General features: G+C 43.2%; 1 long non-coding RNA gene across 1 annotated transcript; it reads right to left on the reverse strand.

Annotated features, from left to right (window-relative positions):
- Positions 1–1,477: 1,477 nt before the first annotated feature.
- Positions 1,478–14,741, reverse strand: LOC119866138. Its single transcript, XR_005379104.1, has 2 exons — positions 14,647–14,741; positions 1,478–2,341 (listed from the first exon to the last, which is right to left on the reverse strand). It is a non-coding gene; the product is annotated as an uncharacterized LOC119866138 (long non-coding RNA).
- Between the last annotated feature and the right edge of the window lie 2,368 nt (positions 14,742–17,109).

Genomic DNA, 17,109 nt, shown 5'->3' on the forward strand with positions numbered 1-17,109 from the left:
GGGACAAGCTGCAGGATTAGAAGAGTCCTCAATGAGAAGGTGACACTGGAGTGAAGATTTAAGAAGGCCAAGGAGTGTGGTAGACATATAATGGCCCCAAAGATGTCCACATCCTAATCCCTGAAACCTGTATCTGGCCATGTGAATGGACCTTATGTGGCAAAGAAGACTTTGCAGGTGTGATCAAATTAAGGATCTTGAGATGGGGAGTTGGTCCTGGGTTGTCTGGGTGAGCCCAATGTCATCACCAGGGTGCGATATGTTGATTTGATGCACTTACATATGGCCACTGCTGGAACTCCATAATCCTCACAGACCAGCTTCAAGCTCCTACGGGAACCCCAAAGCCACACGCTGAAACTGGGGTTTCATGGCACTAACCCCAGGAAAGCCTGCAGGGCTCTGGATTATCAGGGGATGAGCCCCAGGACTCAAGGAGGAAATCCAGCCTCTGGGCCATCTCCCCTGACCTGGACCCTGCGGTTTGCCTCACTGCAGCCCCTTAGCTTTGGCAGAGAATGTGCATTCCTTCCTGTCCCCTTATACTTCCCAGCTCAGGAAATGGTGGATAGATGTTGGGGTCCCAGAACGTGACTCGTGTGGCCCGATATTTTCCAAGACTGCTGATCTGACATCAATTCACAGAATTTTTTACAACAGTCTTCTCCCTTCCTGTGGAGAAGTTCCCCAGATATAAATATAACAACAGAAACAGACCTACGGGGTTCAGCCAGGAAGAAAGGGCTGTGGGTAAGTCAGACCTCGTGGCTCCTTTGAGCACTCAGAGGCAACATTAATCTGGACACTTGGATGAAAGGCCCAGCTCCCCTTGCCAGACAATCTGTAAACTACACCGCCAGAAAGCATCTCTGGACACCGAAACCTACTGTTCTCCCCTTAGTAGGGTGCAAGCACGGGGCTGGGAAGACTCATGCTTTCTACAGTAGTTTTGCTGTCTCTCTTTTAGCTACAAATTTAGAAGCAGTGCTTAATAAGAAAAACAGAAGCCACAGGAAGAAGGAGGCTCTGGAAACAATATATGTTGCAAAAAGCCTCTGAGTCTCAGCTGCTCCCAATTAGAGGACACCTGATTGCCTCTAGTGCAGGAGCCCAGCGAGGGGCCAGTTGAGCAGGAATGAAAGACACCCACATACAAACCCAGCTCCCCTGGGAGCGTCCCCTGCAAACCAAGGCATGGATAGCCACGGAGCACCCGCACCACAAGCCCTTGACCATGGCTACTTTCTCTTCCTCCCCTTGCTCCCTCCTCACTCCCTTACCGGCTTTTTCCCTCCTTCTTCTCCCTGTCCTGGTATTTCCTTCTTCTTTTTTGTCAGTTCTTTAGTCCTCTAAGAGGATATCCCTTGAGCCGCCTCAAGGGATGGCAGATGGCCTGTGTGGCATTTAAGGCTAAACACATCCCTGCTAAAGACACTGCCTATCAAAGAGAAGAAGAATTGAGTCTGACACCAAGAGCTATGTTTACCCAGATTTATTTTGTGACCAGTACTGCCCTAAGCACCATTCTAAGAACAACTGCCAGCTCCTTCCTCCCCCAAGACTATCTCTTGCAGCAGGCGGTCTCTGGTCCCCATGGAATACACGAGACCGAGGGAAGGGAGCAGGTGGCTTTCACATGAAAAGGTCTGAGACCGAGATGAGTGACTGCTTCCTGTTCTGTTTCTGTGGGGAAAGCCTTTCGAAACTCCCCAGGGAGTCCTTGTGAAGAAGTTCATTTCCTTTCTTGGGCCATGGTGATTTGGATGTAAAAAAAAGGACAGCAGATCTTCTCATTTATGGGCACAGATTGAAGAAGCAGGCAACAACAGGTTAATCAGTAAGGGATTCAACCAGACTCTGCTGACCAACCACCTGTGCCATCTGTTACTTCCAGGTGACATGATTTGGAGTCATCAGACCTGGCATCAGTTGGCCTGGGCTTCATTGGAAGTCCCAGGAAGCCCACACAGAAGTGTTCCAATGATGAAGGCATTGATCATCACCTCTAACAAGACATTCAGATGTAGGGCAGCTCCAGGGCTGGTTGATTCAGTAGCCCAGCGATGGCATCAAGGTTCTTCCTTTCTTACTGACATCCTCAGGGTCACCCCCTCGTGATCTCAAGATGGCTGCCACAGCTCTGAGAAAACATCTATACACAGCATCCAGAGGTGAAAAGGGGTCAGTCTTTTCCTTGTGTCTCTTTTATAGGAGCTAGAACCCCTTCCCAGAAGCCCCCAGGAGACCTCTCCCATTGCATCGGCCAGAACAGGTCTAAGCAGAACCAGGCAAAGGGTGATGGAGGTGCATGTTTGCTTCATCCAATCAGGATTTACCACATCTGGGTCAAGGAGGGGTGGGCAAGAAAGAGAGCACATGGGTGTCAGGTTGGAAACCAATATTTTCTACCTCAAGCATCTCCCTTAATGACATGCTCTGATCCATCCCCACCCCAACCCTTACAAAGCATTGTCATGCCAAGGAGTTCAATAGTCAGCTTCTTTGTAGGGTAAGGAAACTACCTATTGTAAATGCAAAACATATGAAAGTCATCTTTTTCCAATTCTTTTGGTCTTTTGCCTTGACAAACAGAGCTTTGCCTTGCCAGTCTGTATCTGATCAAACACCAATAATGATAAGGTTAAAATAAAAACGGATCCAAATTCCTGGCTCAACTCGATTCAGAGATAACCACGTACAGACTTTCTGGGTGTTTCTATAATGGATTTTGAGCTCAGCCTGTGTTTAGAAAAGATTGGTGTCACATATAAGCAACATGGGGTCAGACAAAGTTTAGGCTGATTGAGCAGTGGTTCTGAAAGAGAGAAGGAGCCAGAGATAGTCAGTAAGAGAGACCGAGAGAGACAGATGAGCAACAGAAAGATACAGAGAGATGGAGAGAGAACTCTTCTTTTGTCTCCATCGCAATGCAACAATATAGACACATTGCTCCAAAGAAAGGGACAGATCAACTCTCAAGACACAGAACATCTCATGGAATCCCCAAATATGTTACAATCTCATCCCCTAATTAGTCCCAAATCCTAGACCACAAACAACTTGTGCAAAATCTCACAGCCAGGCCTGAATATAACTCAGTATGCTTGGATCCCACCACCCAACTTGAGACTGTACAAAATAAGAATAAGAAAACAACACTCACATGATGAGCTTTCATTATGTGTCAGACACTCACTGTACTCAGTATTTTATATTCGTCACCATATTTGCTCTTCCCAAGAATACTGGGAGGTGGTTGTTATTTTTAATGATTGATTTTCTGATACCTATTATCAGTTTGGTGAGATGCTCAGTGACTTAGGTAGTGAGGTAGCTAGGTAGTGAGGCTACCTAGCTAGTAAGTGGCAGAGCCAGGAGTTTAACTGAAGTCCATCTGTCTAACAATAACTATGTTTGCTTTTAAGCTATGCACACCTCTATGACCATTCCAACCATGTAACTAGCACTGGAATATTTTATTAACATGGATAGTGGTGGCAAGGAGCAAAGATTATTCTGGAGACTGGTTAATGGCATTATTATTTTTATTTTTATTTTTAAAACTCCATGTCCATCAACAGATGAATAGATAAATTGTCGTCTATCCACACAGTGGAATATTATTCAGCCATAAAAAGGACTGGAGTTCTGATACATGTACCATGTAAATGAACCTCAGAAACATGGTGTTGAATGAAAGAGGCCAGATAAAAGATCATATATTGTGCAACTCCATTGATATGAAAGGTCCAGGTAACTTCAAAGAGTAGAAAGCAGATTGGTGGTTGCCAGAGGATGGAGGTGGGGGAGAATGGAGAGGAACTATTTAATGGGTATAGGGCCTTCTTTTGGAGTGAAGAAACTGTATTGGAGTAAGATAGAGGTGGTGGTTAAACAACATCATGAATGTACTATATGTCTGAACTGTTCAGTTTAAAGTGGTTAATTAGGGCAGCCCAGGTGGCTCAGCGGTTTGGCGCCACCTTCAGCCCAGGGTGTCGTGATCCTGGAGACCCGGGATCGAGTCCTGCATTGGGCTCCCTGCATGGAGCCTGCTTCAACCTCTGCCTATATCTCTGCCTCTCTCTCTCTCTCTCTCTGTGTGTGTGTCTCTCATGAATAAATAAATAAAATCTTAAAAAACAATAATAAAGTGGTTATGTTATATGAATTCTCCTCAGAAAAAGAAAAGATGAACAAGAAGAAGAAAGAAGAGGAGGATGAGGAGAAGAGGAGGAGGATGAAGGAGGAGAAGGAGGGGGTGGAGAAGAAGAGGAGAAGGAGGAGGAAGGAGAAGGAGGAGGGGAGAAGAAGAAAGAGGAGAAGGAGGTGGAGCAGGTGAAAGAGAAGGAGGAAGAAAAGGAGGGAGGAGGAGGTGGAGGAAGAAGAAGGAGGAAAAACAGGAAGTGGAGGAGAAGAAAAGGAAGAGGAAGGAGGAGAAGGAGGAGGAGAGGAGAAGGAGAAGAGGAAGGGAGAAGGAATCAGTCATTCTGGCCTTATAATCATTACATCCTCATCAAAACATCTGAAAGGGGCCCAGCCACTCTCCTTCCAACCGGTGAGGTGATGATACTCAAAGAGCTGCTGATGCTAGTATTAGTAACTGTTCAGGCACCAGGCTGTCTTGGTAAAGTCATATTGCTATGTGCAGAGTAGCCTGATTGAATCACATAGCATCATTTTAAGAAACCAGGGTACATTACTGATGGCTAAAGTTCTGCAGAACCAGATCAGAGGAGCAGCAGAGCACCACCCCTGAAAGATATGACCCACATATCACAAAGGCCAGCTGACTCTGTGCCCTTCCTGGGAAACATCTGTGAAATGAGAATGTAAGCCCTAAACACAATCATTAGGTCCAGAATAAGCTGCATCCTCCAGGAGGAATGGAGATAATCGACTGGCAGTGTGCTGTCTCTGATATCACTCACCTTTTAGACAAAGCTTCATGTGTTCCTGATTAGAAATTTCTTTGTGGAAGATGGGGGTGGGATCTGGTTTCTGTCTGCTTGAGACAGGAGGGGTGAGGGCAGGTGGAGAAGAAAGAAAATCAGGCTGCAGTTACAGGGCCAGTGTGGGGAGTTCTTGGCCACAAACATTCAAGACGCCTCTTTCATGGAAAAAGAAAGAAAAAATTGCAGTGACTCTGAACTTTTCATTTTCTAAAGCTGAGTGACTCCATCCAGTGTGAATAAAAATGCTGACATCTCAATGATAAAGCCATCCTGCAATGCAGACTCCAGATTTCCTATGGAGGATAGTCTTCATCTGGTGGAAGGGGAAGGGTGAGTCCCATCCCTCCTCCAACCATTATGAGCAAATAAGTTCTGGAAAAATCCAGATTTGTTATTTCTGTAGGGCCTACCCTTCCCCCACCAGGAACAGCATGTGCATTGGCCAACAGGACAACCAACAGGCTGGCATCTCCCCTCGGAGATGGTACCCAGGTCATGTGACAGAAGCCAGAGCCCCAAGACTCCCAACTCCCAAAGCCTCCTTCTTCTGTTTGCCCCCTTAGCCAAGAAATCGCTAGATTATCTCAAGTGCCTGGATCCAGCTGGACTCTAACCTGATCCTTCTTAACATCCCTAAAATGGCCCTCCTTGACTCCGCCTGATATTCCTACATCCTACCGCTTTCTTTCCTCACCTGTACTAAAGTCCCAATTATTCTTACACTCATTTATCTACTTCCTGGAGGTTTCTCACTTGGTTCCATTGGCCTGTGTTGACTTATCCTCCACTCCCTGAAGCACCATCGACCATCTGGCACCACCCCCTGCACTGTCTCCCAAATGTAACTCTCACCATGGTAAACCTATTGGTGTCATTCTAGTTCAACACACATATTGAGAATCACCCTTATCCAAGTATCAAGTTGAGAATTTTCACATTATTTTCACATTTATATGAGCACTTTGGAATACTTGAATGAACTCTGTTTTACTGACACTATAAACATTATGCAGTTGATTGAAGGAATGCACCAGGGCAGTGTGTTAACCTGAGGAGATAGCCGATATAAGTCAAAAACAACCTTCATATGATCAAGGTTAATATCATCAGTAATATGTCAGTAGTATGTACTATTAATGTGATGTGATGAGAATGGCCTCTGTGGTCTTCCTCCCTAAAACCTATTGCCCAATCTAAGCAAGGGGAATATATTAGACAAACCCAAATTGAGAGGAACCACTATTCTTTTCTTTTTTTTTTTTTTTTTTTAGTTTTTTTTACTTTAAAAATTATTTATTTATTTATTCATGAGAGGCACAGAGAGAGACCTTTTTTAGAAGGTTTATTTATTTAATTTGGAGAGACAGGGCATGCATGAGTAGGGGGAGAGGGCAGAGGGAAAGGGAGAGAATCTCAAGCAGACTCCCGGCTGAGCATAGAGCCTGACACAGGGCTTGATATCATGACCCTGAGATCATGACCTGAGCCAAAATCAAGGCAGGCAGAGGGCGAAGCAGACTCCATGCAGGGAGCCCGATGTGGAACTCGATCCCAGAACCTGGGATCATGCCCTGAGCCAAAGGCAGACGTTCAAACACTGAGCCACCCAGGTGTCCCTGAGAGGAACCAATATTCTTCAGAAGTTTCAAGGTCATAAAAGACATAGAAACCCTAAGGATCTGTCTCACGCCAGAGGAGACTAAGGAGACACAATAACTGAATGCAATGTGGTATCCTGGATGAGGTCCTAGAACAGCAGAAAGATATTAGGGGAAAACTAGTGACATGGTAACAAAGGGTAGAGTTAATAATAACCTACCAAGGCTGGTTTCTTGGTTTTGACAAATGTACAACAGAGGAAACTGGGTGAAGGGTATATGAGAACTCTCAGTACTATCTTTGTAACTTTTCTGTAAATCGAAAACTATTCTAAAATTGAAAGTTTATTTTTTTAGAAGGTTTATTTATTTAATTTGGAGAGACCGGGCATGCATGAGTAGGGGGAGAGGGCAGAGGGAAAGGGAGAGAATCTCAAGCAGACTCCCGGCTGAGCATAGAGCCTGACACAGGGCTTGATATCATGACCCTGAGATCATGACCTGAGCCAAAATCAAGAGTCAGTCACTTAACTAACTGAGCCACCCAGGTGCCTGAAGGTTTATTTTTTAAAAGAGCAACAAAGGGATCCCTGGGTGGCGCAGCGGTTTGGCGCCTGCCTTTGGCCCAGGGCACGATCCTGGAGACCCGGGATCGAATCCCACTTCGGGCTCCCGGTGCATGGAGCCTGCTTCTCCCTCTGCCTGTGTCTCTGCCTCTCTCTCTCTCTCTGTAACTATCATAAATAAATAAAAAAAAAAATTTAAAAAAAAATAAATAAATAAATAAAAGAGCAACAAGTTGTACTGTGAATAGTATACTCTCATTTGTTAAAAAAAAATAAAAACTATAAACATAGAGCATGGCATAGAAGGACACACAATAAACTTACTACTTGTTACCTGGAGCAAGGGGACCTGAGGGGTGACAGAGGAATTACTAACATCTTCTGTATATTTCTGTCATTTGAACTGCTGCAGTGAACAACCTGTTTCTATGCTATCTCATCTGTTATAGGAAGCAAAATATGCAATTTTTAAAAATCTAATAAAATTTTGGGGAAAATACTTGCTTCCTTATTTCCAAGATCACTGGCAGGAAAATATTATTGGAACTTAAACAAGGAGGGCCAAATTATGCCCTCCTCCAAGCCCTGAAAAAAATATCCCTCTCCAGAAACATGGTGATATTTCCCCTGGTCCCATTAGTCAATTAAACTGGATACCAAGTATGGTACCTAGTATTACCCTAAAATCTGGAATTCTAGGGATGCCTGGGTGGCTCAGCGGTTGAGCATCTGACTTTGGCTCAGGGCGTTATCCTGGAGTCCCAGGATCGAGTCCCATGTTGAGCTTCCTGCATGGAGCCTGCTTCTCCCTCTTCCTATGTCTCTGCCTCTCTCTCTCTCTCTCTCTCTCTCTCTCTCTCTCTCATAAATAAATAAATAAAATCTTAAAAAAAATAAAGTCTGGAATTCTATAAATAATAACCTTCCACAAAGAATTTTATACATTAAGGAAAGTCTAGGGAAATGTGTCCACTTCGTACTACATGCTAAACCTGAAGATGTTGAATATGTTTTTGACTCATGAAATAGAAGAGCTCTGGTAGGGTGTGGATAGTGTAGGATGACCAAGGAAAATAAAGAGGGATAAACTCTAAGAAAAGATTGAGGGAACTGACAATTAAGAAACTACCTATGACCCTTGAGAGAGTGAGACAAACTACAGGGCCTCTGAGGAGGGAAAGGAAGCAAAGATTCCCTGGAGGAGAACCACGTGGTATGTTAGAACTAATAAAAAGGTTGCTTCTCCCTCTGCCTGTGTCTCTGCTTCTCTCTCTCTCTGTGTCTCTCATGAATAAATAAATAAAATATTAAAAAAAAAAAAAAAAGGGCAGCCCAGGTGGCTCAGCAGTTTAGCACCACCTTCAGCCCAGGGTTGATTCTGGAGACCGGGGATCGAGTCCCATGTGGGGCTCCTTGCATGGAGCCTGCTTCTCCCTCTGCCTGTGTCTCTGCCTCTCTCTCTCTCTCTGTGTCTCTCATGAATAAATAAATAAAATATTAAAAACAAAACAAAACAAAAAAAAAAAAAGGTTTAGTAGGGTGGCCAGATACAAGATAAATACACAAATACCAGTAGCTTTCCTTTATAGTAGCCTCAATCAACTACACCAGGTCGGAGACAAAAAGACCCAACTATATTAAGAACAACAACAACAACAAACCAGAAAATACTGAGGCGTAAAGTTATAAGAAATGCCAAAAACCTATGTGATGACACAAAATTTTATTGGAGAACATGAGTAGACCTGAATCAATGGAATTATCTTGTTTTTTTCAGGTAAGAAAGTTCAATATTGTAATGATGTTGACTTCACCCTCACCTTATTAATCCAGAATTGCCATGCAATTCCAAACAAGCTTCTAAGAGGGGTTTTAATTTAACTTGAAAAGCTGATTCTAAAATTCATCTCATTGCTGGTTTTTTACACAATTTCATGGCTTTTCAAAACTATGATCATTAAGGAAGGGTGGTCTTAGTACACGGAGGTAGAGTTGTTGATTCCTTGCCATTGCCAGCATCTTACCTCCCCTTGCCACTGCCAAAGAGCACCCGAATAGCCAGGATTTACATAGGATTGACCTCATCCTTACCTCTAGGGTGGGATCTTATGGACAAGCCAGTCAACAGGTCCATCTGACCACCCCATGTCTGGGTTCAAATCAGGTCAAAGAAGGACAAGACCTAATTTTGGAATGCTTTGGTTATAGATTCCCTCTTTTTCTTGTTGGATATGACCAAGGTGGCACTAACAACTCAGAAGACCAAGTTGATTAAAGTAGGTCCTTATTGTCATCTGGGCTGCTGGGTCCTGCCTTGTTTGAAGCCAGTGGCCCTGTACTTCTCAGTTACAAGTCAGTAAATTCATTGTGTTGTATTCAATCAGTTTAATTTGAATTTTCAGTTGTTTACAACTGCAAGTATCTTTCCTGCTTCAATACAGATTGCACACATAGATAAACGCGACAGTGTACAGCATCCAAAAAGGGATAAGGATGTGTGTGTGCATGCACATATGTGTGCTTCATATCCTGGGGTCAATGGGTGTTTCTGCAAGAAAGGTTCTTTAACCACTTGCATCAAGGACTTCCAAAATATAGTTTGCAGGCCATCAGAACTAGAATGGGGAATTTGCATTTTTAACAGGCTTCCCAAATAGTTCGTAGGCATGAGGAAGTTTGAGAACTACCAGAATAGAACTGTGTTTCATACCGAGGTTCACTGCCAATTGGTACATCATGAAATCAACTCAGAAGGTCTGGGTCAGCATTTTTTTTTAAATGAAAGAATGGATAGGGATGGATGAAATGAAACAAAACAGAACAACTCAGAATGCATCACAGCAGAAAAGATAAGTATTGTTTTATGAAGTTTTTGTTTCTGTGTACATATGCAAACTTAGTTCAGCTGGCATTCAACAATTACAACTATAATTGTTAAAATACCAAAGTGCAATTTCTACTGGTTGGTAGATAGCTGCTGCCTATGCACATGCCCTCCTGCTGCCTTGGGACAACACACACACACACACACACACACACACGCACCCTTATCATCAAAAGGGTTAATTTCTGACACAGCCAGAAGTTTCCAAGACCTGGCTCAGTTTTAAGACCAAATTCTGATCATCAGCCTCCTGGCCTGACCAGATGTTAAATATTTGACTCTCACCTACGTACATGTGTGTAAGTGTAATGTATTAGAATGCTAAAATATACTGAAATTATGTATAACGTTTGAAAAGCACCATTATGGACCAAGAGTTCTCAGCAGTCTTGGTAATGGGAGGTTAGGGTGGTTACACTGGGCACATGAGCTGATCCCATTCACCCATGCTGGCTTTGCAAGGCAAAGCAAACAAGGAGTGGCCTTTGCTTCCTTCTCACATATTTGGTTTGAAAACAAACAGTGGGAGGTGTGTAAATACACACACTGAACCTACCATTGGAAGAGCAGGTGGTGAGGACACAAGATCAAATGGGACGATAATGACGTCCAACTTCTGGCTAAAGTCCAGAGATGATCTGTGCTTAGAAAGAAATGTGAAAGAAGGAAAGAAAAGAAAAGCTACTGGCCTTGTCAACATGACCAAAATCCAGTACTGATGAGAAATTTTCATATATCAGTTCTTCAAGTGCTCAATAACAAGCAAACCCTGTGTTTTCAAGGACGATTCAACAAGAGCTGGTCATTTCATGAATTCAAAGTGGCCAGTGTCATTCAAACCTTCAATTCTGAGTGAAATCCATTCCTGAAACACTGCCCATCTTGTGACTCTCCATCTTCCCGTTTCACTGGCTCGGTCTCAATCCCCAGAAGCCCAGTTAGGCAGGAGATCAAAAATCCATCTCTCTTTTTTTAAAAAGCTGTACATATTTCATGTCCACGATTTGATGGGTTTGGAAATAAGTATACACCCATGAAACCATGACCACAATCTACGTCATAAATGTATCCATCACCTCTAAAGTTTCCTCCTACACTCTTATTTATTATTATTTAGTGTGTGTTATAAGAACACTTGACATAAGATCTACCTTCTTAGCAAATGTTTAAGTATACAATACAATGTAGTTAACTATAGGCACAGTAGATCTCTAGGACTTATTTACTATGTGTAACCCAAACTTTGTACCCTCTATTCCTTTCCATTTTTCCCTCCCTCACCCCTGAGCCCCTGGCAGCCACCATTCCACTCTCTGCTTCTGAGTTTGACTCTTAGATTCTTCATATAAGTGGCATCATTTAGTATTTGTCCTTCTGAATCTGGCTTATTTCACTCAGTGTTATATCCTCCAGGTTCATCTGTGCTGTCCCATAAGGGAGAATTTCCTTCCTTTTTAAAGCTGAATAATATTCCATTGTGTGTATGTGTATGTGTGTACACCATATTTTCTTTTGCACAGACACTTAAATTGCTTCCATATCTTGGCTATTGTGAATAATGTTGCAGTGAACATAGGAGTGCAGATACCTCTTCAAGAGCCTGCTTTTAATTGCTTTGGATATATACACCCAGACATGGGCTTGTTGGATCATATGGTAGTTTTGTTTTCAATTTGTAAGGAACCTCCATACTGCTTTCCATAGTGACTGCACCAACAGACATTCCTATAAACAGTGCAAAAGTGTTCCCTTTTTGGGATCCCTGGGTGGCGCAGCGGTTTGGCGCCTGCCTTTGGCCCAGGGCGCGATCCTGGGGACCCGGGATCGAATTCCACATCGGGCTCCCTGCATGGAGCCCGCTTCTCCCTCTGCCTGTGTCTCTGCCTCTCTCTCTCTCTCTCTGTGACTATCATGAATAAATAAATAAAATCTTTAAAAAAAAAAAAGTGTTCCCTTTTCTCCACGCACTCACCAACATTTGTTTTTTAAATAAAAGACATTCTAATGGGTACGAGGTGATATCTCACTGCGGTGAGATATCAGCTTTTGAATTGCAGTTCCCTGATGATGAGCAATATTGAGTATCTTCTCATGTACCTGTTGGTCATTTGTTTGTCTTTTTTGGAAAAATGTCTATAGGTCCTTTGCCCGTTTCTAAATCAGGTTGTTTTTTTTTTAATATTGCTATTGGGTCACAGCAGTTCTTCATATAGTCAGTATATTAACCCTTTATCAGACAGAGGGTTTGCAAATATTTTCTTCCATTCCATAAACTGTCTTTTCATTTTGTTGATCATTTCCTTTGTTGTGAGGATCCACCTTTTGCCAGCACTTTAAAAAATGCTCCTCAAGAAGACCGGTGGTATGGAGCTTACTATAGTGTTTTATTTACTCCGGTAAATTCCTCCAACCCAGTCTAAATTCAGCTAGATTCTTCTGATCCTCGATCCTACCACTGGGGATTTATCCTACAGATGTACTTACAGTGGTTACTTTTGGGGAGAGAACCCAGGTGGGGAAAGGGTAGGATTGCCAGGCACAACAGGGAACACCAGTTAAATGTGAATTTCAGATTAAACAATGCATATATATATATATATATATATATATATATATATATGTATAGATAGATAGAGATAGAGATAGAGATATAGTAGTTAGTATAAGTATATCCCTGCAACATGTGGGACATAGTTACACCAAAAAAAAAATGTTTTCGTTTAGCTAAAATTCAAATTTAACTGGACACCTTATATTTTAATTTGCTAAATGTGGCAGCCCTAAAAAGGAGGGTCTGTAGGAAAGGGAATTCATTTTCTGCATTGTACTTTTCTGTACTGTTTGAATTTCCAAGTGTTAAAAGATTTAGGGTTTATAAGTAGGGATTTTTTTAAATAAATTTTTATTTATTTATGATAGTCACACAGAGAGAGAGAGAGAGAGAGAGAGAGAGGCAGAGACACAGGCAGAGGGAGAAGCAGGCTCCATGCACCGGGAGCCGGACATGGGATTCGATCCGGGGGCCTCCAGGATCGCGCCCTGGGCCAAAGGGAGGCGCTAAACCGCAGCGCCACCCAGGGATCCCGGGATTTTTTTTTTAATAAAATAATTTTTATTGGTGTTCAATTTACAAACATACAGAATAACACCCAGTGCTCATCCAGTCAAGTATCCCCCTCAGTGCCCGTCACCCACTCACCCCCAACCCCCTGTAAGTAGGGATTATACGAGATATCAACCATCTTTGTTGATCCATTTTCTTCTTAGTTTTTTGCAATTCATAAAAATCTCCTGACATGCTAAATATATTTGTTAAAGATTTACAAATTCAGCTGAATATAAATGGAAAAGGACAATAAGGAAGCACTTTTCTGTCTGTTGGATGGGAGGAAAGAAAGGGTTAAAGTCAAATGTGGAAAATAACCTGAAGATCCAGGGCTGTTTGAACAGCAAATAAATTGAAAGAAAATACCAGAAATCGATGCTGAGCCAAAATGTGGCAAGAGCGAGAAGCAGAAACCAAAGTGGGAGTAAATATCAGGTGGCCTGCATGGTGGAACGCTGTGTTTTATTTCAACCAGCCCTGAATGTTCTCCGTGTTTGGGGCTTTTTTTAGCATTACACTTCTATGATAAACTAAATATCTCTCATTCCTATCATTCTGGTTTTCACATTCTTAATGCACCATCAATTCACAGAATGCAGACAGTCCTGAATGATTTACACTTTGCTTCAGTGACTCTTGTAATTCATACATTTATGAATTTAAAATTTTTGCCCAAGGCTGAAAATAAATATTTGCTCTGTCCTTGCAGCATTTTGGTCCCCCACAGGCAACTGGAAACTTTCCCTTGCAGGTTGGACGACTGTCCTTCTACAGGCTGGGACTTGCCGGCCCACATTTGACCCCCAAGGGTCCATTGAGAAAGTTGAGTGAACATTTAATGTCAAGTCCCTGCACAAGAGCATCATTTATCTTTCTCAAAGCTTCCTTGGAAAAATTTCCTTATGAAAATTTTAAAAAAGAAAAAATTTTTAAGTCATTCTGTAAACTGTGAAATGTGTCACACATCAAACTGCTCAGGAGGAGGCTGGTTTTGCCAGGCCAGGAATTCTGGAAAGTTCTGTCTGCCTCTAGCAGGTTTGTTTGCTCTGTACACTGCCCTTTGCATTTGGGATTTCACAGCCGCACAAAAGGAGCTTTCTCAGATTGAAGAGAAATATCCAGAAGGCCCTGGAGAACAGGTGACCGGTAATGAAGCCAGTAGCCAAAACAGCGTGAGGTGCCTGCTAACATGCCTGTCATCTAAGTAATGAAAGTGCAGGGCTATGTTCAGGGTAGCCCTGGGGTTGAGCTGACCCAGCCTGGGGAGCTCCCTGGTGAGGTCTGCATATACCTGAGCCCAATCTGTCCACAGTTCTGAGGATAATCAGGCCTAGGTGGGACATAGTCTGGTTTTCTCACACTTCTCCTCTCTCTGGTTTCCCTTTTTGGTTCCAAAAACACTTCTTTTCCATTCCCTAGAAGTCGGAGCTTGGCACAGACTAGGCTACTCCTGCCAGACCTCGAGGGGCCCAGGGCTGAGACCCAGCAGAGACGGGTTGGGGATCATTCTTGGGACAGCACACAAGCCTATACTCACCTGCTACACCTTCTGTAGCCCGGCTTACCTTCATGGGGAAGGCTCTCTCTCTAACACCAGGCAGGCTGGCCTTCTAGTTCCATCAGCAAGTGACACAGGCAATTGAAAAAGGAAAGAAAATGACCCTTGGGTTGGCATTCAAGACACAGAGGAGGAGAGATTGCATGAGGTAAAGAGCCCAGAACCCAGAGTCAGGCTGCTGGGTTCACATCCTGCCCCACCATTCCTGGCTGGGTGGCCCGAGGGAAGGGCTGAAATGTTCTGCATCTTCAACTGTGAACTGGAGATGGAACAATAGTCCTTGCCTCAGAGGGTAATGGGCTAATACACGGGAGTGGTTAGAACAATGGCATGTCCTGGGGGTTGAAAATGTAGCTGCTGTCACCATCATTAAAGTTAAGCTGGCCATCTTCAGCAGAAAAAGTCAGAGGAAAATCGGATGCATTTCCATGTTGGGATCAGTAGACCAGCGTCTCTGATCTACCTAACCCTGCAGCACAAGGAAACTATTTGATAAACACGTGCCCTTTTCTTTGATTTGACTACTCATGGCTCTCTATCTCCTTCCCCTTCTTACTTGTTTGGATGACTTGGGGGCTTCCACCCACCCTTGGGAGGCAAATGAAAGAGCAGGCGCAATACAGTCATGTCCATTTGGTGCCATGCAGCTAACGGGAGGCAGAAGGGCTTAGGGGACCAGCATCTGGTTTCTGCTTGTGGCTCAAGGTACAAGCACTGAAATGCTAAATGCAAATGTCAGAGGAACATGAGAACCAGAACCCATGTGTTTCCTAAAAAGGGGTTAAAATGAGGAAAATGTGACCAAGATGTAGAATGGTTTTACCAACATGAGCTATATTTCAATGCCCCTAGACCTAGTTAGAGAAGTAGATGTTCAGGGACATCTATATAATATGGTGGTTCCAAGTTTAGATTCTCAAACCAAAGCACTGGGTTCAAACCATGACTCTCTCACTTTCTAACGGTGTGATGTTGGGAAAGATATTATCCCCTACCACAGCACTGTCCAACAGAACTCTCTGCAATGGTAGAAATGGTCTGTATCTGTGCTGTACAACATGGTCACCACTGGCCACCTGTGTACTGAACACTTGAAATGTTAGCTATCCCACATCTCAACTAATTAATAACTAATCTTAACTGTTAATTTTAGTTAACAGAACTGTGTTGTTCATTATGGTAGCCTATTGCCACAGGTGATTGTTAAAATTGAATTAATTGGGGCGCTTGGGTGGCCCAATCGGTTAAGCATCCAACTCCTGATTTTGGCTTAGGTCATGATCTCAGGGTCATGAGATTGAGCCTTGTATTGGGCTCCACACTGAGCGTGGAACCTGCTTAAGATTCTCTCCCTCAACTTCTGCCCCTCCCCAACCCCACTTGCACTCTCTCTTTCTCTAAATGATAATAATAATTGAATTAATTAATTAATTAACTTGTAGAAGCTCCTGTTTCTCCTCCCTTATATCATTAGCATACTAATAGGATCTACCTCATAGAATAAAATGAGGTAAAGTAATGTAATGGGCCAAGTTCATGGTAAACATGTAATAAAAGCTGCTATTATGATTACTTTTATTTAACCCACAGTAGTCTCCTCCTGCCCACATCTTCCATTTCCTCTTGTGTGACTAGCTCACTCCACCTTGGGAATCAGCTCTGTGGGAGGCCGAATAACAGCCCCCACCTCAAAGATGTCCACATTCTAACCCCTGGAACCTATAAGTATGTTAGGTTACATGGCAAAGGGGGGATTTAAGGTTACATGTACAATAAAGTTGCTAATCGACTGAAGTTATTTCAGATTATCCAGGTGGGCCTCATGTAATCACAAAAGTTGGTAAGAGCTGGAAAAGAGAATGTCAGAGAGCTGCAGCCTGAGAAAGACACGAATGGCCACTGTTTGCTTTGAACATGGAGGAAGGGACCATGAGCCAAGGAGAGGGGTGGTCTCTGAAAGCTGGAGAGACAAGGAAAGGACTCTCCCCTAGAGCCTCCAGAAGGACGCAATCCTGCCAACACCTTGACTTTACCCCAGTGAGACCCGCTTTAGGCCTGGGACCTCAGAAGAGCAAAATAATAAATTTGTGCTGTTTGAAGCCACTGAGTTTGTGGCAATTTGTTATAACAGAAACAGGAAATGAGTACAAGCACTGACTTGCTGATTCTGTGAAAGGATTGCGGGTGCCTGGCCCCGGTGAACCCCAGCAGTACAGGCTTTGGATCTGACTGGTCAATGCCATGGTTAATTGCAAACCTATAAATCATAGGGAGGGAAGGGAGGAGCCTGAAAGACTTCTTATTTAAAATGTCTTTTTTTTTTTTTTTTTTTTAAGAATAGGATCTGCATTCCATTATGCTTTCAAAGCCCTACTCACACGTTTCAATTCAGTACTTCTCTAAATGGTGCAGAGCAAATTTCTAGTCCTCCATGCCCCCTCC

Source organism: Canis lupus, chromosome 26, assembly GCF_011100685.1.
Source record: "Canis lupus familiaris isolate Mischka breed German Shepherd chromosome 26, alternate assembly UU_Cfam_GSD_1.0, whole genome shotgun sequence".
NCBI classification, from domain to species: Eukaryota; Metazoa; Chordata; class Mammalia; order Carnivora; family Canidae; genus Canis; species Canis lupus.